Source organism: Alligator sinensis, unplaced genomic scaffold (assembly GCF_000455745.1).
Source record: "Alligator sinensis unplaced genomic scaffold, ASM45574v1 scaffold728_2, whole genome shotgun sequence".
NCBI classification, from domain to species: Eukaryota; Metazoa; Chordata; order Crocodylia; family Alligatoridae; genus Alligator; species Alligator sinensis.
Genome location: NW_005842573.1, coordinates 3499 through 28854, shown reverse-complemented (window position 1 = coordinate 28854; position 25356 = coordinate 3499). Strand labels below are relative to the sequence as shown.

Genomic DNA, 25356 nt, shown 5'->3' with positions numbered 1-25356 from the left:
CAGTAGGACTGGCAGGCAGGGGCAGCAGGGGCACAAGCAGGGCTGGGGGGCAGGGGCTTTGGGTCAGGGGCAAGGGGCACAAGCAGGGCATCCTGCCATGTATCCCCCTACCCTTGTTTCCAAGGTAGGCATTGTGGGTTTTTTTGGCACTCTGGCCAAAAAAACATTGCCTATCCCTGTTCTATGGGCTAGTGTCTTTGCCAGAAGGTTCTGCTTGTCAGGGACTGAATGAATTTTGTCATCTTTGCTACCCAGCAGAAAATAAAATCATTATTGAATCATGCTTTAAGCAGTAAGCATGGGATTTTAAAAAGTGCTTGATAATGACCTAATCCTGTCCCTGCTTGAAGTTTACCTTTCGCTTCAGTGGGCATTTCTAAATGGGCCATTAATGTGCAGCAGTAGACTCTGGAGCTTATTCCTCCAGAGTTTATTGCTCCCCAGAAGCTCCCAGGTGTGCAGTTTACAAGTGCGCCCAGACAGCAGCACATTGAGCTGGTTTGGAGCAACACAGGCTGGCAGAGGATCTGGAGAGTCAGCCTGGCAGCCTGCGGTTGCTCTGACTGGGCTCAGGGTGTTGCAGAGGAGGTGGTTGGGGCACCTCAAAGTACCAGGTGGCTTGTGAATGCTAGGATGCTGCAGCGGATGAAGCATCACAGTGTTCACGAGCCACCTGGTACCTTGAGGTATGTAGACAAACATTTAAAGTTGTGTCTATGTCCGAATCATCAAATCTGTCTGAATCAATTTGGAGGGTTCTGATTCAATTCGGAGAGATTAAAGGTCTCCTGGTTCTATTTGGATTCGGAGATTTGGCCACCGAATTGGCCCCAATCACTACCGAATGGAATCAGGGACCGAAGCTTTGCACAGCCCTAATAATTAGGCCTTCACAGAGCAGTCTTGACCCCTCTGCCACAGTCATTTCAAAATGTTGCTTGCTGCTGTGAGCAATCACTGAGGTTGTGGGAAGTGGAAGATTCATGTTGTGATGTGCAGTGACTCAGTTCTTGTCTCACAGTGAAGTTCTTTGATATGACTCTTCTGCACATGTAGAACATGACAAGGAAGTTTTTAAAGTGCATCAGAGGCTCATCTAGGATCTTTCTTGTTTCTCCAAATGACATGTGGATGAGATTTACATGTAGGCATCTAAAGATGGAAAGCATTGGCCACAGTCTGTGGCATCAGACAGCATCAGGCAGATGAGCACACACAGGATGTCTACAGTGGAGTCAGGAGTGTGATTACATGTGCAGACATGTCTGAACTAGTTTTAATCTTACTAGCTCAAGTACCAGTAATAATGAAGATGCAGCAACATGGATTTTGGAGTAGTCCAGCTGCCCAAATACATATCCAGGGATCTCCAGAAGGCTCGATCAGCCTCTGTCATTGTCTTCACTGTTGTTGGTATCTGAGGTTGCAAGCCTGCCTATTTTGATTGCACACTTCTGATTTATCAGTGCAGGAGCGTACCCACAGTCTGTTTGGTGGAACTGTTTAGTTGTAGTTATGATTTTGTTCAGTAACTTGACAAGATAGTTTAGAAATAAACAAGGTAGGTGACTCCCTGAGGGGTTTACAAACTGCATCAGACCTGGAAAATTAATTTAGCAGACAAAGAGGTAAGGAAAGGAGAGACAAAGGTAAAAACAAATAAAAATGTCATGCGCTCTTGTAAAATACCCTATTACATTCTGATTATTTTTAATTGACAAAGCTGTGAGCCAAGAGGAACAGAGGAGATAACACAGGAGGGGAACTCTGTGGTGGAAAGCAGAGTAAAATCAGTCTCTTGTGAAGTAATTAGAAGGAGGAAAATGAGGATAAACAGACTTCAGTTAATATATTGGTTAGCACTTCCATTTTGCAAACGATAAATTCAGAGCTAATGGCTTGTGTTGCCTCCTTGCAGTGGCTAGCTAGATATGTAGGGCATTTACAATGAGGTGGGCCTTATAAAGCTTCTTTGCAGTCTGCTTCAATGCTTCTAACAGAGGAAAACAGGGTCCCACCTGAGCCTAAAAATGTCTGTGCTGCACTTGCAGAAGTGAAAAGCTAGCTTGGGCACCGATAGTAGTTTAGCTCTGGCAGCATGGGGTTCAGCATGTGAGCAATTCACTGTGATGAGATGGAACATCAACAGAAGCATACTTCACTGCCTTCAATGAGACAGCTGTTAAGAGTAGAGGCAAAAGGAAGGAGCAGGTCCCATGTTTTCATGAAGTCCCTATCCGTCTCTAATTGTTTAAATTTTTATGTTAATGTAATAAAAATAAATGAACTGCCACAAGACAACTTCAGGGATGTACTTGGTAGCTGTGTTGGTCTGAGACAAAAAGACATAAAAAAACTAGAACTCTTGGTTCCAAATGATACCTTTTATTAGAGCAACTGGAAAATCACAAGAAAATTGTCCTTTTCTGCAAGCCTTTGGGATCAAAGTGCCTTCATCAGGCTCTGGGAAAAGTATAGATAATACAAGATAGTAAAAAGTCCCCATAGGTAGGAAATAAACTTCATTTTTGTACAGAGGGAGTTGAAGATAGAAGGCTATCCCTCTGGGTCCATGAGAGTGTCTTTCTAAGCTGTGCTGAGTAGCTTTTTGATGTGCAGCTCAGGTAGAATTCCTTCCCTGGAGGTGTCAGATGGCAGGCAGGGAGGTAAAAAATCTTCCTTGTTCTGCAATGAAGCTTAATATCCAAAACTGGCTAAAATTCAGAATCTTCCATGTTTCAGGAGTGTACTTGGTAGCAGTGCTGGTCTGAGACAAGACAACTTTAGTATTCCTCAATACATTACTAGATTAAGAAAACCAAAATGGCATACAGTGTAGTGAAAATCATCATGTGCTTATAGGGCTAAATTATGCCATAAGCATTTCAGTTGTGGTCAGGAGGAACTGATGTCCAGCCAGAGATTTGAGGAGGAATTCAGGTCAGAGTTACTCTTGAGGAATTCTGGAGTTTGCACATGGGCATAGCAATTATAATCAGGGTTCCTGGTTTTCTCCGTTTAAAAATCCCAAATTCTTTGATTAAAAATGCCAAAATCCATGTTTTTTCACAATTGAAATGAAACACTCATATATACAGGTATCAGCTGAACACTATGTTTTATTGATATATTTACAATGTTAAAGCAATTTAGAAGCTTACCAGTATTTCAGTCATTATAATAAAATACATTCTAAATGCCTATATATTTTGGCATTTGATTTTGGTTTTTTTGTCATGGAAAATAAGAGCTCCCCCTGCCCCATTTGCTCACCAGGACACAGGTCCAGCTGTGGCTGTGCCCCTCACTCCCAAGCCACAGTCCCCCCAACCCTGCCAGCATGACATGCAGCCTCCTGCCCTGCCACTGCCAGCCCTGCCAGCATGACCTGCAGGCAGAGCCAATGTAGGTGTGGGCAGTAGGGGCAACTGCCTAGGGTACTGAGGTGGTGGGGTGACATCATGGCACCCCAAGGCAGGGCCCCACCTCAGTGCAGGTGGGGACAGAGGAGGAGGCAGTGAGTCAGGGTTGCTCCTCATTCCCAACCTATAGCCCTCTGCCCCCCCCACCCCAGCCCTGCCAGGGGGTGTTGCCAGCTGCCCCAGGCCCCCAGTATGTAGGGTAGATGAGGGCTTTTCAGAGGCTTGCCCTTGCCCCTATGGTGTAGGGCTGGTCCAGACTCGCCAGAGATTGACCCCTGATGGCCTGGACTGGTCCCACACCGCTGGGGCCATGTGCCAAGCTCTAGTATGCCCAAACTGGCCCTGTACCATTGGAGTAAACCTCAATGACAGAGAGGTGGCCTGAGCACACCCATTGGCAACACACCAGGGGAGATCAGCATACTCAGTTGTGCCACTGCCCACCCCAGCTAGGCAGTGCTCCCAGCCCCCAACCCTGCCCTGAGGGTGCCCGGCTCAGTAAGCAGGGTCACAGCAAATGCATCCTCCCCTCCCCCTGCAAACCCTCCCAGCCGTGGCAATGTCACCTGCACCCCCCTGCCAGCTCTCCCTGCAAACTCCAGCCCTGCCCTCCCTCAGCAGCATGACCTTCACCCAACCCCAGCCCTGCTGGTGTCCCTCATTCCCATCCCACAGCCCCCTGCCTCCCCAGCCCTGCTGGAAGGGGCCCTCAGCTGCCCCCAGGTCCTAGCCCCTAAAAGTCGTACTTACCCCAAAGGCTGCAGAAGGGACAGTGAGTCTGAGCCAGCCCTGACCAGTGGTGGCTGGTCAATATGGGGCACTCAGATGCTGCCCCACCATTTTCAAAATGATGTGATCAGTGTCATGATTATGCTCAACTCAAAAAGTTGAGTATGCACACTAAGCACCTTGGGGTGATCTCCTTACTGCCCAAATGGTGCATGAGCAGTAGAAACACTTGAACAGTTAGAATGGATTGCAATAACCACTTGTTTAAGTGGGCAGCAGGGTGCCTGTACTGATGCCCCGGCATGGGTAAAGAGCTGTTGGGAGGAAGGCTGAAAAACAGAGGGCACCATGTGCAGAGACATGCCTGTGGCCCCAGGCAGCCTGCAGAGCAGCTCCAGCAGGTAAGTGGAGCGGGGGATTGAGGTGCCCCTGCGCCTGCTGCTGCTTTGAGGAGCCCTGCACCACTGCCCTCACTGCAGCCCTGTGTGTAGCGGGCACATTGCCAGGGCAGTGGGAGGGGAAGAAGCAGCGAGGAGGTTTTCTGTGCTGCTCCTCTGCTCCCTGCAGTGCCAGGTCATGTGCGGGGAAGCAGGGTGGCAGGGAATGACAGTGAGCAGTGGCAGACACAGGGGACACATCGCCAGGGCACCGGAGGGGAGTGGGGGCAAGAAGTGGTGAGGAATCCCTGTGTGGTTTTGCTGTCTCCAGCTGGTGGGTCACTCCTGGTGTGATGCTCCACTCGCCCCACCTGCCTCATACTTCACCAGCCGCACCTGGCCCTGACTGACTCAAATTCTCAGGCCTCCCCCCTCCCTGCCCTCTGAGGACAGGGCTTGGGGTTTCCTGCCCTTTTGCAAGCAGCTCTTGCAGTCTGGAACTCTGCCAGCCTGTAGAGAGCTGTTTGCAAAAGGGGAAAATCCACATTTTTTTCCTTTAAAAGGGAAAATCCATGTTTTTTCTGTGGGAAATGGAAAATCCTGATCCCTGATTATAACCATCACCACCACCACCAGTGGGACAGGGGACCAAATGCATTACCTCTCTACACCCTGGCTGGCTTTCCTCCTGTTTTCATCAGGACTGTGCATAGGCCACTGTTGGCCTGAGTTTCCCACTGCAACAGAGTGAGGAGTTGGAGTTGGCTGGTGTCAAAATTAGAAAGTGGTTGGTGGGTTTTTTTGTCATCTTATAATGCACATCTAGGAAAATTTCCCTAGAAAAGATAACCTAGTTACAGAGAGCTCTGTGAATCCCTAAAGATGACAGAGGGGGCTCATTGGAGCTGTTAACTGGGGAGGGAATGGAAACAAGGAAAGTAGAGAGAAAGGTAAAGCTGTAACATCATCCTTCTCCCTCTTAAAATAGCCTATGTTCAGTTTTTGCACAATGCCTAAAGTATAGCGTCCCTTATTAAATCAGTAGAAGATGCACTTTGTCTGATATTTCAGGAGTAAGCATTCAGAAGATCAGACCCTGGGATGCAGACAATAAATACATATTCTGTACAGGTGGTTCTCATCCTCCTTGAACTCAAGACACTCCTCTGTAACTTTTGTGACTTAAGTGGCACCCAATTTAAAAAACTAGTTTATCTATTACAGTGCTTGCTTTGTTGCATAGGGGCCAGGCAGTTGGGGTGGGGAACTGGCAAGGCAGGGATAAGCCTGAGCTTGCCCTCATATGCTTATCACCTCACACCTAGCAGCCCCTTCAAAGGTTCTCATCCTGCCCTACAGTGCCATAACACCCAGTTTGAGTATCACTGGGTAAACTGCTTTACTATACATATTAGACTAATGTAGTGCACAGTAAAGTGTCACCATCTACACATGCACATCAATTACTGTGTATTAAGTTAGTCTAATGCACTGTTTGCTAGTACCAATACACACTGGTACTAGAAAAACAGTGCATTAACTAATGTGCTGAAGAGCACGTGTAGACCCTGACCTGGACCAAATCGCTCCCTATCAGCCCAGGCATCAGAGGGCCACGATTGCTGCCTGGTTACATCCCAATCTCTGTGGGGCAGGGCGAGCCATCCTGGCTCCAGGACAGTTCCCTCCCGCCTTGTGGGGATTGGGGCTGGCCCTGATCTCTGTGTGCCTGGGAGGGAGCTGCCCTGGAGCCAGGATTCATAGATTGTAAGGCTAGAAGGGACTTCAGAAGATCACTGGGTCCAGCCCTCTGCACCAAGCAGGAAAGTCAGCTGGGGTCAGGTGACCCCAGCAAGGTGACTGTCCAGTCTCCTTTTGAAGATTTCCAGGGTAGGCGATTGCACTACCTCTGGAGAGAGCTTATTCCACAGTCTGGACAGCCTAGTTGTGAAGAATTTTTTCCCAATGTTGAGCCTGCCCAATGGCTTTTGTGACCATTACTCCTAGTTTTCCTCAAGGGCGCCATGGTGAATAGTTGTTCACCAAGCCCTTGTTGTACGCCTCTGATATATTGGTAAGCTGCTGCTAAGCCCCCTCTCGGCCTTCTTTTTTTCAGGCTGAAGAGTCCCAGATCCCTCAACCTTTCCTTGTATGGCTTGCCACACAGGTTTCTGATTATATGGGTGGCCCTTCTCTGGACTTTCTCAAGCTTTACCACGTCCTTTTTGAAGTGTGGCATCCAGTACTGGATGCAGTACTCCAGCTGTGGTCTCACCAATGCCGAGTAGAGTGGAAAAATCACTTCTATGGTTTTGCGGGAGTTACATCGATTGATGCATGCCATGGTATTGTTAGCTCTGCTGGCTATAGCATTGCACTGCCAGCTCATGTTCATATTCTGGTCTATTATTACCCCCACGACCCTTTCATTCGTAATGCTGGCCACGTTGGCATTGTCAAGCCTGTAGGTGTGCAGGGGATTGTTCATCCCCAGGTGGAGCATTTTACATTTCTTGACATTGAACTTCATCTGGTTCCGGTCGGCCCAACTTGCAAGCCTGTCTAGGTCTGCCTGTATCTGCAGGATAGCTTCACCCACCCCACAGAGCCCAGGCCTGACTCCTGTACCCCCTGCAAGCCCAGGGCTGGCACCTGGGGGAGCTTGGAGCTCCCACTAGCTGCTGCAGTGGGGCAGAGCAGGGCAGGAGTAGCCCTAGACTAAACTGCTCCCACTGGGAGCAAATTGGCTTCCAACAGGTGCAAGTTCAGATGCGTTTCCGGGCGCAGTTTAATTCTGCGCAAAAAATTCAGGCCCATTAATTGCATGTTTAGATATGCCCATTGTTTTATACAGTTGTTGTATTGTGAATGAAACTGATTAAAACTAGTATTTACAAGAAATACAAGATAGTTACCCCTTGTTTTATTTAATAAGGTGAATAAAGTGTTCTTTAAAAGTATAAGCCAAATTGTAATGTATAGATTTTGCTGTCTTTTGCTTTTTTCTTTTGTATTTAATTCACTTTAGGGGTAGTTTTCCCTTAACTTGATCAGCAATTCAGCCTGAATCAGTTCACATGTTTAGTTGAATCCTCAAGTGGAGTCTGTTACTATATTACTGTCCTATTAATGCATGCATTAGTAAGACTATTGACCATTCACACTCTCCCAAGCATTACTTGTTATGAGCATGCTCTAAAATGATGCTGTGTCAGAATGCTCCTTGAAAGACAGATTTCATTTTAAGTAATGAACCCTGGAGAATTGTTAGCCAATGTATGGAATTGGAGGAACAAAGAGCATGTATTGTTAGATCTGCACAGAGAGCTTGTATTCTTGGTTTGTAACTGGAGGCACGGCTCAGAGGAACTTGTGGAATCTTGGGAAGGAAGAACACAGTAGGAAGACTGCGCACTTTACTTAAGGTCACAGTTGGGAGTACAAAGCTTTTAAATCAACTTTTGTGCAAAACTATGAGAGGTCAAAGGGTAAATTGGGGAGGTTCTGGGAAGTACGTTGGTATTTAAAACATACTACAGAAGATGGTTGTTACAAAAAGTGACTTTTATGTCAAGAAAAGTGATGTGGTAAAGTGACAGCAAAAAGGGCAAGAAGCCACTAACCTTTGTTTTTATGTGCAAATAAAAATGTTACATGTAGGAAAGAGTTCTAAGTTGGGTTATGTCTTGTGACCTCTTCAACCCTGGCACCAGCTCTGCCAGTCTACCTTCTTTTTTGTATCATACTTGCCCTAGAACAAAGCATCACTATTGTTTGAATCTGAAATGGGATATTGTGTGATGCACACAACTTCATCCTTTCCTTTTTCACTTAGGTAATCGCCTTCCATTTCACTACTTATGTTCTTTCATAGTTATTACACTTGTCTCTCTGTTTCATGCGCAGCTCCGTTCCTTTAGCCTCAAAAAGGCTTCTTTCCTTTGTTAAAAATAAAAAGTTTGCAAACCTGATTTTATTCAGTTGGGTAACAAATTGCTTCCTGGCAGGTCCCTGGCATTCTAAGTTTTGACTTGAACTGAGTTGTAATTGCAATGATTTTTCCTTGAGTCCAGTGTGTCCAATGTGATATGATCAGACTGTTTATTTTAAATAAACTAAGGCTCCTGGCATAAGTTACACTTAAGATATGATTAACTAGTTAATCACATCTTAAGACAGGGGCGGGCAAAATGCGACCTGTGGGCCAGATGCGGCCCGCCAGGCCATTCTATCTGGCCTGCGGTGCCCCTAAAAATTTTAGAAAATTAATATTTATCTGCTCCTAGCTCCTAGCATTTATCATGTGGTCCTCGATGGCTTGCCAAAACTCAGTAAGTGGTCCTCCACCCAAAATAATTGCCCACCCCCGTCTTAAGATGTTACTTGGCCACATGTTCAATCAATTACTGGCATGATAAAACAAGGAATAAACCATGAAGTTATTACACAAAAAATGTACAAATTTGTGCTTGGTTCCTACCATGTCATTAATTGAATGTGTGGCCTGACTGAGACTTCCAACTATAGGGCCTGTCCCTATGGCTAGGAGACCTGTCATCTGATGGGACTCCCAGCTGCGGGAACTTGCTACTTGCCAGTACAGGAGGACCCCAGGATCATGATCTTAGGCTCCCCCTGCACCAGCAGGAAGGTGTGATGGGATCTGAAGGGGGATCCCACAATCATGCCTCCTGCCATGCATGTATGTCATGGCAGGCCGCCTGATTGTGGGGATCATATATCAGATCCCATTATGCCTTTACTTACATGTCTGCCTAAGAATGTGGCTCATGGTTCAAATTGGGTCGAAACATTCATGTATGTGTATGTGTGTATTTGTGTATAAAAATATAATATTTGTAATAGATTTCTATAATATAACATTGCTTAAAATGAGGGAAGTGCTAACAGTTGAAGAATGGAGTTTTTTTTCTTTTAAGTTTAAAAATATTGAGATTTTGTTTATATTGACATTTCTTTTTAAAACTGGCTTCCCAGAACTAGTTATTTGGGAGCTGTAATATGTAATGATCAATATTATACCAAAGTCAAGTCATATGTAACTTCAAAATCTCTAATATTCTATGTAGTCTACATTTTAATGTTCCTCACTGTAGTCCAAATCAACAACAAAAACTGAAACAATTATTGAATAATGTATTATTTTCCTTTTGCTGGAAATATTTTTTAATGAACTATAAAAAATATTTCTCTCCCTTCCTCTCCCTCTCTCTCTCTCTCTGTCTTTTAAGAGAATGTCGCCTCCTCTGATAAGGATTCCTGTAGCTGCTGTTGTTTGAAGAGTACAACTGCTCCTAGTAATGTTATGAGTAGGGTCTGTAGATGACTATTCATTTGAATAACAAACAAGCAATTGCTACTTTAAAGTCTTTAGTAGAAGATATTTTTAAAAATAGGTATTTATAGACTCTGTTTTCCCATATCAAGGTGGAAAGGACGGACACAAGCAGAATAGCTGATGTATGGGTCGTCGTACCCCCCCTTCCCAAGAAAAATGGCTATAAATGACAGAAACCATTGTACAGGATATGTAGTAAATATGTAACAAAAATGCATATAAACCTTCACAAAGAGCATCAAATGTGTTAAGAAAGACTATGTTCAGTAACAGTTCAAGCATTAAAATTGTATCTCTTTCATGCCAAAGTGTAGACTTGTACCAAGTGTGTGTGTGTGTGTGTGTGTGTGTGTATATATATATATATATATATATTTAACAAACAGCTTTTTGTTTGGTATATTTGAAGATGAATCTAATGGACCATTTTCTTTCTGCATCACGCTGATACATTTTCAGACCTCTAGTAGCAGTGGGTATGAACAACTGAAAGATTTTTAATAGTGATTCTGTATTACGGTAAACATTGTTTATTGATTGAGTGAATGGGAAGCCTAAAACCCAATTGAAATATATTAACTCTTAATCAACCAGCCAAAAGTTTTCTCCCTTTCTATCTTGCTGCTTTTTGGTGTGCATTTATGAGTTTTTAACTGGAAAGTATTTGTTGGCATAGGTATAGCTTTGTTTCATCATGTAACTTCAACACTGAATGATAGAGAAACACTAATTGGGAAACAATAGAGAAATCCAAGGCCTGCTCTTTCCTTTTTAGAACTGAAGGCAAATGAAATATGACTAAACTAGATAATCTTTGGGCTAGGGACAGAAATTACACATAAACCAGTATAAGTGATCAGAAAGAGGTTCAAATCTGTAACACAACAGAAGTTCAGTGCATGTAAACTGCTTTCAAAATAGCTGAAACCAGTTAAAGATAAACCCAGATGGATGTAGTATCAGACAACTGATTTAGGTTAACTTGTTTTATTGAACTTCTGTCCCAGATCCCCTCTAGCTTCAAATTAACTCATAGTTCCTCAGCTTCCCTGCAAACTACGCCTCACAGGGTGGGTGGGCTAGCACCCCTTTGCTTCTGGTCTGACCCACAGCAGGCATGTGGCTGCATTTCTAGAATCAAAAGTGAATATGTTCATTTGTTTATCAGGTCAATGTGCACATCTTAGACTAACCTGCGAAGATTGAATCAATTCAGCCTTGGGCTTTTTGAGTGTTTGTACTTAGCCTAGAGGCAAGAACTGAAAGAAGTTTGCTTTGCATCTGTAAACTCTTTTCTTGCAGGCTATTCACAGTCATTGCTTACCCAGAGCCAGGGACAGAGATTTGATTCCTTTACAAAACTACAGGGTATTATGAAAACTTTTCTTGTATAGGTTGAGAAATGATCCTTCAACTGCTTATTGATTTTTAAATTTGCATGGGCCTGTATGCATTGCTTATTCATTCTACTTCATTAAAAGTAAATGTTGACTTTTTATTGATACACTTATTGCTGTATACTCAATAATTTTCACTGATATGGTTTATGAGCATTATTCACTCTGAGCTCTTACTGTGTTGTCTTGTAGGCACAGGAGAAAGTGGAAAAAGTACCTTTATTAAACAGATGAGGATTATTCATGGATCAGGTTACACAGAAGAGGACAGGAAAAGCTTCACAAAATTGGTTTATCAAAACATATTTACTGCCATGCAAGCTATGATCAGAGCCATGGATACATTAAAGATACAGTACACTTCTGCAGAGAACAAGGTAAGAAAGCAAACAGAAAATACACCTATGTCACCTCGTACAACTGCAGGTTGGGCATGAATGGACTGTAGTTATATAACTTACAAAAAATGAGAAGTACCTTCCTGGAGCCTTAAAATCTAACATGTTGCAGGAGATTTCCTATCCTGCAGATTGAATTCCATTGAATGACACAGGTTTCCTATTTGAAACTGTGTCCTGGAGAAAGAGAATTATAAGGCTACAGTGCACCTGGTTATATGCAAATATATGGTTTATTTATTATCTGATATGTTATTATCTATATTAGAGTTAAACTATGATTTTCAATAACACATAGATAGGCCCAGCTTCCTAATGAAGGAAACAACTAATTCAGAATACTTAAGGAAAGATGCAGCTGCACTGACTACTGCCGTTTTGAAATATACCACTCAATAATTGTCACAATATGCCATTGACTTCAACATTTCCATACATACTGTTTCAACTTGTTTGGCACTGATGGCTAAGGATACTACATGAGCACGAGGTATGACACAGGCGATCTTAACTGGGATCTGAGACTGCAGGGTGTCTTCAGTAACTACTTTTAATTTGAAAGCATGACGTCTGTCCTAGATTCATCTTTTGTTTTTAGGACTTACGATTACATAAATCTTTTTTTTGTGAGTGTGTGTGTTAAATCACTAGCATCCTTTCTGGGGAATATTTTTGAAATGTAGCCTGTTTTTTTAGACTTGCTGTCCTGTAAAATGTTTTCTGCATGAACTTGAGCAAGCAGCATAGAATGAATTGCTGGGTTTTGTTTGATTATCTTCTGGGGAAGCTTTCATTCATATAGTTAAAGCTCTGTTGTTGAGATAATGAAGATGTGTGAGAGCAGACTCAAACCCAAAATAAAATTTGTATGAATTGTGGTTAGGGTTTCCTTGGTAGCAAACCACTGTCAAGGAAAGAAACAGTTGATACCTTCTTCAAAGCAAAATAAGTCCTTTAGTTATGGAGAGCATAAACAATTAAGTTGCAATCTGGTTTGCTTGATTTTTTTTTTAAATGTTTTAAAAAGTATATTTAATTTTTTTTTCAGAATAAAGAAAAGTGTGTTAGGAATGTTCTTGTAAAGGTAAAATAAAGGATTTGGGGAAATATAAAGAGCAAGCCTTGAACTTGTCACTTACTTCAGAAGGAAAAGAAAGATATCTGTATGGCCTGAAGCACAGAATTGAGAGTTGAGAGAACTGAGATAATGCGAGGGTCATATTTCCTACCCAATGTAGGCATTATGTAACACCCCATAATACCCTCAAAAAGAAACAACTAGCAAAAATGGAGATGATAGGTTTGTGTGAAGGGGATTTTTTTTGTCTTTTTGACACTCAGGTTTGTTCCTGTCAGGAAAAGTGATGATGCCAGAATATCTTTGTGGGAATGCATGTTGAGAGTGTTTCATTGGGCTGGAGGTCACTTCTGTAACAGCCAAGTACTGTGGGCTCTAAAACTGAGCTGAAATGTTTCCATCTAATGCATCATCAGAGTAGCACATTGGGCTGGCCCTATTGTGCTTCTAGTGGTAGCTATACAATTACAGTCTTCAGATTAAACTCCAAATGTTGCTGTGTAACCACGCTTTTAATGCTGTCTTTCACTTCCTTCCTTCCTTCCTTCCTTCACTTGTCCCTGAAGGCAGAATTTTAGCCTGTTAATTCTTGGTTAATTGTGAAACTATGTGGTTGAAAAAAATCCAGCTTCACTTTAATTCCAGGTTTAGCTTGCAGGGATGTCATTTAGAAAGACAAAACTTATTTCCTTATATACTGAAACAGGAGTTGTTGAGGGACAATAAATTGTGAAAGCAACATTGGGAGAGGTACCAGTCAGTTTGTAGGAGGGAACTGCATTTTAATATGTGCCTCTCTAGATGAAAATGATGTGAAGTGTTATAATCAGATCTATAACAGCCTTTTATCCACCAACAGCTCATCCACCTAGTATACGATTCACCTAGTGTAGTAACTGTTTTCATGAGCCCTTTTCCTTTACAGTCGCTTCTGAGCTTTGTTTTAAGTTTTGTTAGTTCATGCTGTGACACAGAGGCAACATGCATTGATCATTAAGATTCATGGGACTTTTGCACTTGCACTTCTGTCTTTAGGTAAAAAATATTTTTTCATTTTTTTTTTCATTTAAATCTTGAAAAAGACAATCCACGTGTTTTTGTGCGTACATTTTGATGAACATTTTAAATTATTTTAGGTAAAACATTTATATTTGACTCCTTTTGACAGGGAGAGAAGACCCTGTTTTAAACTAATATTTTTAAATGTTAACATTACTTAGACTAGTGTGCTGTGTACTAGAAATGAATCATGTGTCTCTGGATTTTTTTTATCCTTCTCTCTTCAACAAATTACTTTACTTAGTGAATTTTATCACAGCTTTTCATTGGTGTGAAGAAAGAATGTGTTATGAATGTTTGTTTGTTTTTTAAAACTTCTTTTTATGGTTGATATATATTTTGGGATAATTTTAGTATTGTTTAAATTAGTACTAAGAAACAAAACTCTATGGCTTCAAATAAGTAATGGGTTTATTTGATTTTTCTACATCATAGCTGCTGAAAATACGTTAACTTACTGCAGATGTACCTTGAGATTGTGAACTTTGCTATGATATAAAGTAGGAGTAACCAAAGCTGAATCCCCTTTTTGGTTCTCAGTTGTAGGAAAGTGCCACGTATGAAGCCCATTGTATTCTCTGTAGTAAAGCAGCTGAGTCATCCAACATCTGTTTCTACAAACATCTGCTCTTACCACAAATTAATAGGGATAGGCTCAAAACAAAGCATAGTTGTGGAAGTCTGCTCCTTCGGGAAATGGCAGGTTAGTGAGGATGGTAAGGGAAGTGAATGAATGAGGAAAAGGATACGTGAAGTGATGGTAAAGAATGAACAAGTAGATGAGTGGGTGAGAAAGATCTACAGTTGAAGGAGGAGGAAAAAATGGGAAAAGGGAAAGTAACTAGTAGTAAACTTCATGTGAAGGGGGGAAAAGTAAGAACACTAGAAGCCTAAGGAGATGGAATAAAAGAAAAGATCAGGATAGAAAGCAGTCTTTGGAATAAGAAAGACAACAAGTGCTAGTGTGGCATAAATTTCTGTTACCTACTCCTGAATACATATGTATTTGAAGACTACTTAAATATTTGTCCTAAGACAAAACTGGACACAGGACAAAACTGTGGAGGAGGAGTTGAAGTTAAACACTTACCTTAATCTGCAGAGGATATTAATTCAAACTCCTTGCTTTCCATACCTGGCCCCAAGGAAGAAACACTTTTTTCCCATAAGTTTTTCTTCCTGTTTTCAGTTGGGATAACATTCAGACAGCTTTAAAATTTTGTATTTTTAAAAACTCATGCTGTTGGATAGCCCACAACATTCTTACATAGCATCCTGGGAAGAGGCTCAGGAAAAGGAATTCATTTCTCCTGTTGTGGTTTTTTAGATGTCCTGGGTAAGAGGAGAGAGAACATGTATGAAATTAACAAGACACCTTTTGTATACCATGAAGAAATTATTATATTTTTTAAGTAAAGAGGGAAAATACCATAGAACAGCAGGGCCCAACCTTTTGGCAGGCGTGCCACAAATTAAGCCCTGCATTCTCCCTAAGTGCCAGTCCGGTCCCTTTTCCCTGCCTGATCTGCTCTGCTTTCTGCTCCTTGCCCTGTGCTCCCTGCCCTATCTGCTACTCTGCTTTCTACTTCCTGCCCTATCTGCTGCTGTGCTGCCTGTTCTCTCCCTAGTCTGCTATGCCGTATTTACACAGGCTGTTGGTGCCACTCATGGCACATGCATTGCAGATTGGCTGTCCCTGTTATATGATGGAAACAGACATCATCTTTGTGCTGTCATAAAATGTTTACAGTGGCCAAAGCCCAAGAAAACAGATATGCATGCCCCTTGTCATGCTACAAATGCCCAAACTTTGTTGGTGTGATAAAGGTAATAATAGTTTCTGCCACTTTATTGTGGCATATGTCTGGTTGCTTTATGGCGTGAGAGTGAGGGCTGCCCACACTCTCCAGCCATCCTAGGCAGGCTCTCCTGGAGCTTAAGGGGCCCAATCCTGCATGGGTGGTCCCAGAAGCTCCTGTCCCACTTTCCTCTCTTACAAAGATGTTCCCCAGGCAGTCTCTGGGGTGCATCTCTGAAGGGGAACCCATGCTTCTCCTGCTTGTAGAGATTGCCTCAGCGATTCCCTGGAGCATGTCTCTGTAAACAGGGAAAGCTCATGTTCCCTGCACCCTGAGAAATCTCTGAGGTGTGTCTATGAGTGGGAAATAAGATGCTTGCTGTCCTGCAGGATCAGGCCCCCGGCCAATGCAGCACAATGGGCAATGCGTGCTTCATCCAATGAAGCAGATTAACTACATCCTGCTACACCTGATCTGCTTCATTTGGTAGCATCTGTTTATGCTCATGGGGGCATCTACATGAGACATGGTACTTCACAGCTGCCTAGTTTACTGTGCAGTAAGCATATACATCTATACATGCATGCACTTACTGTGCACTAACAACCCTTAATCACAATTAAATTTGCTACCTGCAAATGCAGGTAACAAATTTAAATGTGATTAGTAACTGCACAGTAACACATGTGTAGACGCAACCTGGCAGCAAATTTGCTGCTGGGTCTGCCCAGCCACTAGGGGGCCGGCCTGAGGCCAGACCCAGGGCTGCAGCCTTGGAGTCTCTCCTGCTCCTCCCAGGTGCTGGCCTGCAGGACCCGCCTGTGGACATTTTATTCCCTGGGGCACACAACACAGGGAGCCTGAGGGCACTATAGGCCCTGTGTGTCCCCTTGGGCAGGCCACAGCGCTGGTGTGCCTGCCTCTCACCACCCCAGCAGTGCTGTCTGGCACTGAGCTGCTACACAGCTGCCAGGATACTGCCATCAGGGCACATGGGTGCTGAACAGGGCTGCAGGCTGCTGCAGCCCCTGGCCAGCCCTGTCAGCTCTCTAGGGCTGCCTGCAGGCCAGCACCACCTCCCTGCTGCACACCTCTAGAAGCCTGCCCTGTGCCTGCAGGTGCTGTGGGGCATAGCCTCTGCCACATGGCTGCTAGTCCTTTGCTGTGCCTCTGCGATGGGTGCTGCTGGCAACTTCCCCAGGGCCGGCAAGAGAAGGCAAGCTGTGTGGGGTCCCAGAGAGCCAGTAAAGGACGCAGCATGGCATCCTCCTTCCCATCCAGGCCTGGCACCGCCCATGCGCAAATGCCTGTGCCTCCACCTGGGGCCCCAACTGGAGCAAGGAGGAGATTGGCAACATTGTGGTGCTCTGGGGCAATGCAGAGGTACTGAGCCATTTTGAGTGGAGTGGACGCTCCAACACCCACATTTATGTGGCCCTGTTGTGTGGGATGTGAAAGCGAGAGCACAACTTGTTGGTATGGTAGTGCCACATAAAGGTCAAGGCCTTGTGGGCACAGTGGGTGACTGTGACTGAGCACAATCGTCAGTTTGGCTGTGCCTGCAAGACCATGCTCTTTATGCAGCAGCTGACTGCCATTCTAGTGCCCTGGGACCCAGGCCACAACCATGCGGTCTATACCAGCATGGGCAGCCTGCTGGAGCCCCGACTCTGTCCTGGCACCTCTGTTGATATGTCAGCAAAGGAGGGACCTTCAGGTGTTCAGCATCCCATCCCACCCATCTCCCCAGCTGCTCCCTCCACCAACAGCTCAGGAAGCCCTGTCGCAGCAGCTGCACAGCCCCAGGGCCAGCCATGAAGAATAGCCAGCCATGTCACTGCTGGCCATCAGTAGTGCCAGCTCCTCCCCATGGGAGGCCCCTGGCCTGCACACCATGTCATGTGGGCTGAGGACACTGGATGCAGCCTCACGCCTTTGCTTGCTGGGAGGACCACACCGAACTGACAGCCACGCCAGCCCCAAACACATGATAAGCCCCGCACTGGGGGAGAGGGCCCTTGCCATCCCAGTCCCTACCCCCCTCCCTGCCTGGCCTGCCTACACTCCCCTGCCCCCAGGTTGCCCCCTGCAGAGAGGTGGGACACAGTGCATAACTTAGCTGATCATCTTGTGCCCCTGCAGCTAGGCAGGCACGAGTCTTTCACATCCTGAGGAAGGTGTCAATGCCAGCTGCAATCACCTCCTCAGCAGCAGGGGGTAGGGATGTGTAGTGCTGCCACAGGTATCCCTCCAGGCAGTGACAGAGGTTGCAGGGCAGCCCAGGCCCCCCATACTGTCAGAGCTGAAGGCCCCATAACAGGAACGCAGGTGTGCTCAGGGCACCATGAGCAGCAGCAGGGCGTAGTGGGTTGGGTACCCCTCTTCCTGCAAAAACAGCTCATCACACATAACAGAGACATGCTCAGGATGCAGTGGCGGCATGGCAGGGGGCTGGCCCCATGGCACCTCCCCAGAGAGGCCCCCAGCAGGGAGGGCAGGGGCATGGCCAGTTCCTCCTCCCAGTTGTCCCAGAGCCCCATGAACCCCGAGCCCAGGCACCATGGGCTAGGCAATCCCATTCATGGCTGACCCCTAGTCTGAGGCTGGGCAGTGCATGGCCCCTGGTGCAGAGCATCTTATCTCTGAAATGTTGCAAACTCTCACAAAAGGCTCTGTCTCATGACTGTGTAGGTCCAGCATCTGGACGTAGGGGAGAAGCCACAGGGGCCAGTGGGACTGCTGACAGGGATGCTGCCACCCACTGCTAGGGCCTTTTGGATGCACCGGCTGTGCCAGAGGTTCATCATGGATGGAACCCTCCTCCTCTGGCAGCTGGTGACAGTGGCTGAGGAGTGGAAGAAGGTTGCATGGGCCTGGTGGGAGGATGACTTGGCCCACTAGAACAGGTGGCAGCAGGAGGACATTGCATAGGAGGAGGTGTTCCAGGCCGAGCTCTGGGCCCTGAAGCTGGAACAGATGCAGGTCCTCTGGGATCAAAATATGATCTTTTGCCAGGCCATGCAGGCCATGGACGATGACCGCTGGACCCTGGACACCATCCTGGGCCTGGTGGTTTGGTTCATGCCTGCTGCTGCCTGTCCCCTGTCCCTAGCCACGCCCTGCAGTAGGCCCCTGCCTGGGTCTGGGAGGAGGTCCTCTGCCATCTCCAGCCACCAGGAGCCCCTGGCCTGGCCCCCACTCTGGGTCAACTGCCACCCTCCTGGGCCCAGGCCCACCCTGGCTTCACATGGACATGGAGCCAGAGCTGCCTGGAACAGAATTGGACATTGGCCTGATGGGCCTGGCCTCTGGCAGCTGGGAGGGGAGGTGCCCACCCTGGATGAGCACCAGGTGCCATCACTCTTGGATGAGCATGCTGCAGTTGCTGTGGCTTGTGGACCTGCAGGGAAAAGGCTAGAGGGTGGGGTGCTGGCTGCCTGTCCCAGGGCTCTGCCCCCTAGGTGCCCCCACCCCATGGCTCCCCACTCTGGGACTCCACAAAATACACACCTTGTATGTAGTTTCTAGGGGGAAGAAGGTTTTTTATTGTTGGAGGAGGGGGTGGGGGGGTGGTCTGTTGTATGTGAAAGAAATAAAAACTTGCTCTTCTGACACGTGTCAGCAGTGAGTGGTACAGGGGGTGGGGCATGGGCAGTGTTTTGGGTGGGCTAGATCTGAGAGTGCAGGAGGAGGTGGTCAGCTAGGGCCTCCCATGCCTGGTGCCTTGGCCTCCACTGGTGGGCAGCTCTTCTGGGGCCTGGGCATGGGGCCAGGATAGCCAGCACCATGGCCAACAGGAGTGCAGGGCACTGGTCGTCACTGCCAGGAGCAGGAGCTGGAGCAGTAGGGTGCTGGTTGTCACTGTCAAGGGCGGGGGCTGGAGCAGCCATGACACAGGGAGACAGAATGGGCAAGGAGGGAGCTGCCTCTACACTGGACACAATGCTTCTGGGCAGGGGAGGATCTGGCCAGAGAGCAGGTCTGGCTTCTACAAATGGCTGTCAGGCGCTGGCAGCTGTAGCCGGAGTCTGGAGCTCCCCGCAGTGGCCACAGGGGTGCATTGCAGGGCTGCAGGGACCTGGCAGCAAGTCTGCTTCCTAATCCCCAGATGTTTAGGCACCTACCCAAAAACCGTTACTGGGTGCATCTATACATGGCCTTGGCTCCCTGATCAGCTGCATGGGGCTTGGAAAGAGCTGTAGGGGCTGGGCAGGTCCCTGCCCCCTGCCCTGATCCACTGGCAGGGTAGCTAGCAGCTAGCTAGGTGCCCCACCTGCAGATTGGGGCAGGAGGCTGGGACCTACCTCGCCCCTGCAGCTCTTTCCAAGCCCTGTGCCTAGATCACCCAACTGGGGCATGGAGCTGGGACCTGCCGCTGACTGGGACAGTTCTCAGCCAGCCCTGGGCTGTGCAGGGAAGTCTGCACATGCAGCCTGGAGCTAGTTGGGGACTGCCTGAAACAGGACAGTCTCCATCTACCTCCAGGCTGCATTGCTTCCCCACATAGCCTGGGGCTGGCTGGGAGTTGTCCTAGTCAAGGGCAGGTCCCAGCCAGCTTCCAGCTGGGCAGGGAACTGTTATCAGGCAGGGAGCTCCCAGCCCCTGCTTTGTGATTGCAATTGCAGTCGCAGAGCAGGGGCTGGGAACAAGCTCCCTGCCTGTTCCCAGCCCTACCTCCATGATTGCAGAGACCAGGATCTCCCAGCCCAAGCCACACGACTGTGGAGCTCAGGCTGGGAGACGAGGGTCTCCCATCCTGAACCCTGCAACTGCAGAGTTTAGGTTGTGAGATAAGGATCTCCCAGGCCCTGCTCTCTGATCACCATCTAGGAGCAGGGGGCTTGGAGCTCTCTGCTGCTGGGGCAGGGGGACATAGTTCCCACCTGGGCTCGTGTGGCAGAGCCTGCCCTGGCAGTAGGCAGGTCCTAGGGGCAGGGAGCTATCACCCACCACCTGGTGACTGGCATCTACCCAAGTGCTGTGGCACCATTACTAATGTTGAGTAAATTTGCTACTTGCATTTGATACTTTCCCTAATCAGTATTAGGGAAGTTTACTGTGAAGTAAGCATGTGCATGTGTAATCGCACATGCTTACTTCACAGTAAACTATGCTTGTGCAAAATTAAGCATCTCGTTTAGGCACATGCACTGTTTAATAGCTTACAGCACAGTAAATCTAGGCTGGAGTAAATGCATGTGTAGATGCATCCATAGAGAACTGTATTTCAGAATGGGCAACTTCACATTAGTCACCCTCAAAGTCTAAAAGCAGGAAAATGTATATGTTTGCTTGTAAAAAGTATTGGAAAATTGTTTCCATCCATTTTTAGAAATTCTTCCTCCATGTGAACTTAAAATCCAAACATTTTACTTTAACATTAGCAAAAGAAGGTCATGAAGAAATTGTTGGTATTAGTCTGACTCAACTGAAGCACTGCAGTTACCAAACATGAAATTTACAGGATAAGAAACAGGGTAAGTGTTTGTTTTGTTACTGCGAGAAATTAGAATTTGAAAGAAGAAATACTGAGATCTGACCTGGAAGTTAGTCACAAAATGGGCCATATCCTGTTCCACCTAAGTGGTTTTAGATGACTAAGTTCAATTTTATTTCACCTTGCTATATATGTATTATAGTTCCAGTTTATGTATATATTATATAGTATATGAATATATTGTATATTGCATACATATACAATATAATTGTATATGCAATATAATATATACATAACTGAAACATAATAGATTAGAATGTAGGGTTGTTTTTTTTACCCTAGTCTGGACCATTGAGGAAGTATTGTCTGTTATAACACCATTGATTTTTTTTTTTTAATGGCACCAATAGATAAGATGGGAAACATTGAAATTCAGTCCTGCATTGCTTGTATATTGTGTGTCTCAATAGAGAAATGTGCATTTGTTTTTTACTTATCTGATGCTTTATTTTAACACTGATTTGATTGTGTAAAATTTGCTTTAGATTTTTTGAGAACTCTTTAATTCTAAAAGATAAAAATAGTTCTGGAAGAAAAAAGATGAAATACATATTTTATTTTTAAAAGTGGCATATATTCCATGTGCTGACAGGTGAAAGAGGATTGGGATTTTAGCAGCTTTATGGAATAGTCCTGGATGCATTTCTGCACAGCATACTTCATGGCTCTCCCTGCCCCTCAGAGAATCATTCAGAAAATGATGGCCTCCAGCATAAAACATAGCTAGAACCAAACATTTGCAAGGATGCTGTTATTGTTGTGTTAGTTTGTTTATTTATTTATTGATATTGCTGTTTTGGTTTCTTTCAGTTCTGTAAAAAACAGAAATAAGCTGTTAATTTTATGCCTCTTTACCTTGCTACTTTTTTGAAGAAAAATTTGCAGTTTTTTATGCTGCTGTAATTAAATCTCTTAATGACCAAGACACAAATGAAAGGCAGATGTCAAAGTAATTGCATCTTTCACAAATAAGTTAAGTTGGCCATTAGCTTTCTATTTTCTAGGTAGAGTAACTTTGAAAAAGAACTGAAGTGATTTTGAAAGATTAGCAAAAAAGTTTGTAGTGAGCTAGAAATAAAAACTGATTTCAGAGATGCAGGGCTTAGTTATGTCAGAGAAGGGTGATGGCAGGGGATTAGTTCATTTTCCAGTTAACTGATGTTTGCTCTCACTGGAATGACCTGTGTCCATAAGAGGTCATTCTTAAACTGAATTAACTAGCCAGATGTTTTCCACACATTTGTTTGAAAACATATTAAGTTCACAGAATGCTTTAGTTAGTATGGGATGATGTTAGTTTGGCTGCATTTTTACTTTGTGCTAGTGTGGCAATCTTTGAACAATCATTTCATAGGGTTTTGCGTCCTGCCAAGGCCACTCTCTCAGTTTAGTTTAGTGTCCTAGACTGTACTGTTTTGGACTCTCTTCTGTTTTCAAATGTTTGGGCGCATCCAGATGAGCACTCATGTGTGCTTTGCAATGCCTCAAAGGTTTCTGAGGCAGTGCAAAATGCACATGATGCACATGAAAAGGTTGTCTATGCTGCAAATATGCAGTGTAGAGCCAAAATTAATTACTGGGAAATCCCAGTATCTAAAAAAAACAGTTTAAAACAAAAGCAGGGCAGCGCACGGGGCTGCAGTGCGCACTGCCTGAAACAAGAGCCATACTCCATCTGCTGGCCAGGCTCCACACACTTGGATCACCACCGCTGCCGTCCCGGGGGGCCCCAGGTCCCTCAGTAAGGCTGCTGTGGCCAGCCCAGGTGCTGGCCTCAACCTCTCTTAACCCACTTGGGGCAATCTGCTATGCGCCAGAGCCTGCATGCAAAGGCATCCTCTGGGGACAAGTAGCAGCGGCACATCTATGTGCCACTTCTATTTGTCCTCGGGGAAATGCATGTGCTCACTCATCTGGACATGTTCTTGGTGTGCAGCCAGGATGGACCTTTTAATGTTGCATCTCCTAGTGTCTGCATCATTGCACTGCAATACTAAACCGTGCCTTGTGCATTACAGCACTGTAACACTACACCGTGTCTTGTAGGAATACTTGAAACTGGACAGAGGTTCTGATATTTTTATCTTCTGGGAAGAAAAGTGTCAGGAAAGCCTTGTGAAGCAATGCTGGTGTGAGGAAGATTATGAAGCTATTGCTGAAGGAGTGGCAAAGAGGTCATGCCTGTGGCACCTGGCAGTTTTGGTTCATGAGAGTCTGAGAGGAGGAAACTGCTCATGGCACCTGCCCATGCTATGAGGAGCTAGATAAGATTGTACCTGTGGATGGCCACTATCAATCCACACTTTTTACTGTGTACAGTGCAATAGTGAATGAGGACACTGACACTGGGACCTACTGTAACTGTGAGGAGTACTCGTATATTGAACAGGGTATCTTCCCAAGACACTGCATCAGACTGGAAGTGCCTTTTAATACTTTGAAATTCTGCAGCCACTGGTGATCATCTCATGTCTGCAGCATGATCCTTTAATAGCAGTCAGTGATTGTTGATCCAACAAGTGGTCCTGCACAAGCAGCCGGTCAGTGTCATTTCCACTGTCTCATCTGCTACCACTGGCTCAGCAGCTGCCAAAAATGGTCAACTGGCAAAGCTGAAACTCTTAGTGGCAAGATGCCAGACACATATCTACCACCTCTTGCTGCAGTGTCTACGAGCCTTGCAGCTTGGAACATTATTTTGTCTGTGCCGGATGATAACAGTTTGAAAGTGGTTCTGGCCAGGCAAAAAAAAAATAGGATGGCAGGAAGGCAGTAGGATGGCAGGAAGGGAATTGCAGAAATTTGTCAGGTGGCCCACAGTACAGTTGCTTCTAACTGGCTTCTCCAATTTATCCGGCAATGTGCAGTGGGAAAAATCACATAATGCATAGAACAGGACAAGTTGTCGTGTAATACCTGCTTGAATGCTAAGTGATTAGCATAGAGAAAACCCATGTTGTATGAGGGGAAAAAATCATGCAGACTGCAGTAGTGCTGCAGCTGGCTGGATGGACACAACTCTCATAAATCGTCAAATTTGCAGCATGTAAACTCCCATGTAGACAAGGCCTAGGACTTCGACTTTCTAACTCATGGTGCTTTTCATTGAACTGCTTAGGATTGTGTAGTTAGGCCAGATGTAAAATAGGGACAATAATGCTTTCCCACCTTCCATAAAGTACTTTGAGATCCACATGCCCCACTATTCTGATGGGGCAGGAGGAGTGCAGGGAAATTCAGTGATTTGCTTGGTTTTGGTGACACATCTCTGTGGAAACAACCTTCTTTCTCTGACTACCCCAGCTGCTCCAGGTTAGGGTAGGGCTGAGCCCGAAAACTCAGAGAAGGAATCCTGTCTGTGCTGTATTCTCAATAAGTGCCCCTGGTGCACTAGAATGAAAGAGGAAGCCCCAGGAATCAAAGGCAGAAGAGAAAAAGGCTGACTGGAAGGAGGAAAAATAGGACACTGGGATGAAATCTGAGAGGAAGGCTATGGAGGAGGAAGTGGAGAAAAACTTGGAATTGTGAGAAGACTGGGAGTGAATGAATAAGAGAATGGGATAGAGAGCTAGCGTAAATACTGGGATTAGCTGATCAAGGAAGCTGGGAGCCAGGGAAGGGCAGGAAGTCAGCTGGGGTCATAGGATCCCAGCAAGATAAGCATCCAGTTTCATCTTGAAGGTGTTCAATGAAGGCGCTTGAACCACCTCCGGTGGCAGGCTGTTCCAGACCTTGGGGGCTCGGACAGTAAAGAAGTTCTTCCTTATGTCCAGCCTGAAACGATCTTGAAGTAGTTTTTGACCATTCGACCTCGTCATCCCTTGGGGCGCTCTGGTGAACAAACGTTCCCCCAGATGCTGGTGGTCACCCTTGATAAACTTGTAGGTGGCCATCAGATCACCCCTGAGCCTGCGCTTTTTCAGGCTAAAGAGCCCCAGGGCTCTCAGCCTGTCATCGTAGGGTCTGCTTCCCTGACCTCTGATCATGCGCGTGGCTCTTCTCTGGACTCTCTCAAGCTTCTCCACATCCTTTTTGAATTGTGGAGCCCAAAACTGGACACAGTACTCCAGCTGCGGCCTCACTAAGGCCGAGTCCAGGGGGAGAATGACGTCCCGGGATTTGCTTGAGAACGTCCCGGGATTTGCTTTGACAATTTGCTTTGTTTTGTGTGTGCTTTGGCACCACTGAATTATGTTCCCGCTAAATTGCAGCTTCTTTGCACGGTGGAGTTTTCTGCTGCA

At 45.7% G+C, this 25356-nt stretch overlaps 1 long non-coding RNA gene across 1 annotated transcript in view; it reads left to right on the top strand.

Annotated features, from left to right (window-relative positions):
- Window positions 1-21096, top strand: part of LOC112551712 — a 27317-nt gene extending 6221 nt beyond the window's left edge. Inside the window, exons 2-3 of the long non-coding RNA XR_003096024.1 lie at window positions 11477-11661; window positions 21003-21096. This is a non-coding gene — a long non-coding RNA (uncharacterized LOC112551712). The remainder of the gene's footprint in view (window positions 1-11476; window positions 11662-21002) is intronic.
- Window positions 21097-25356: the final 4260 nt, after the last annotated feature.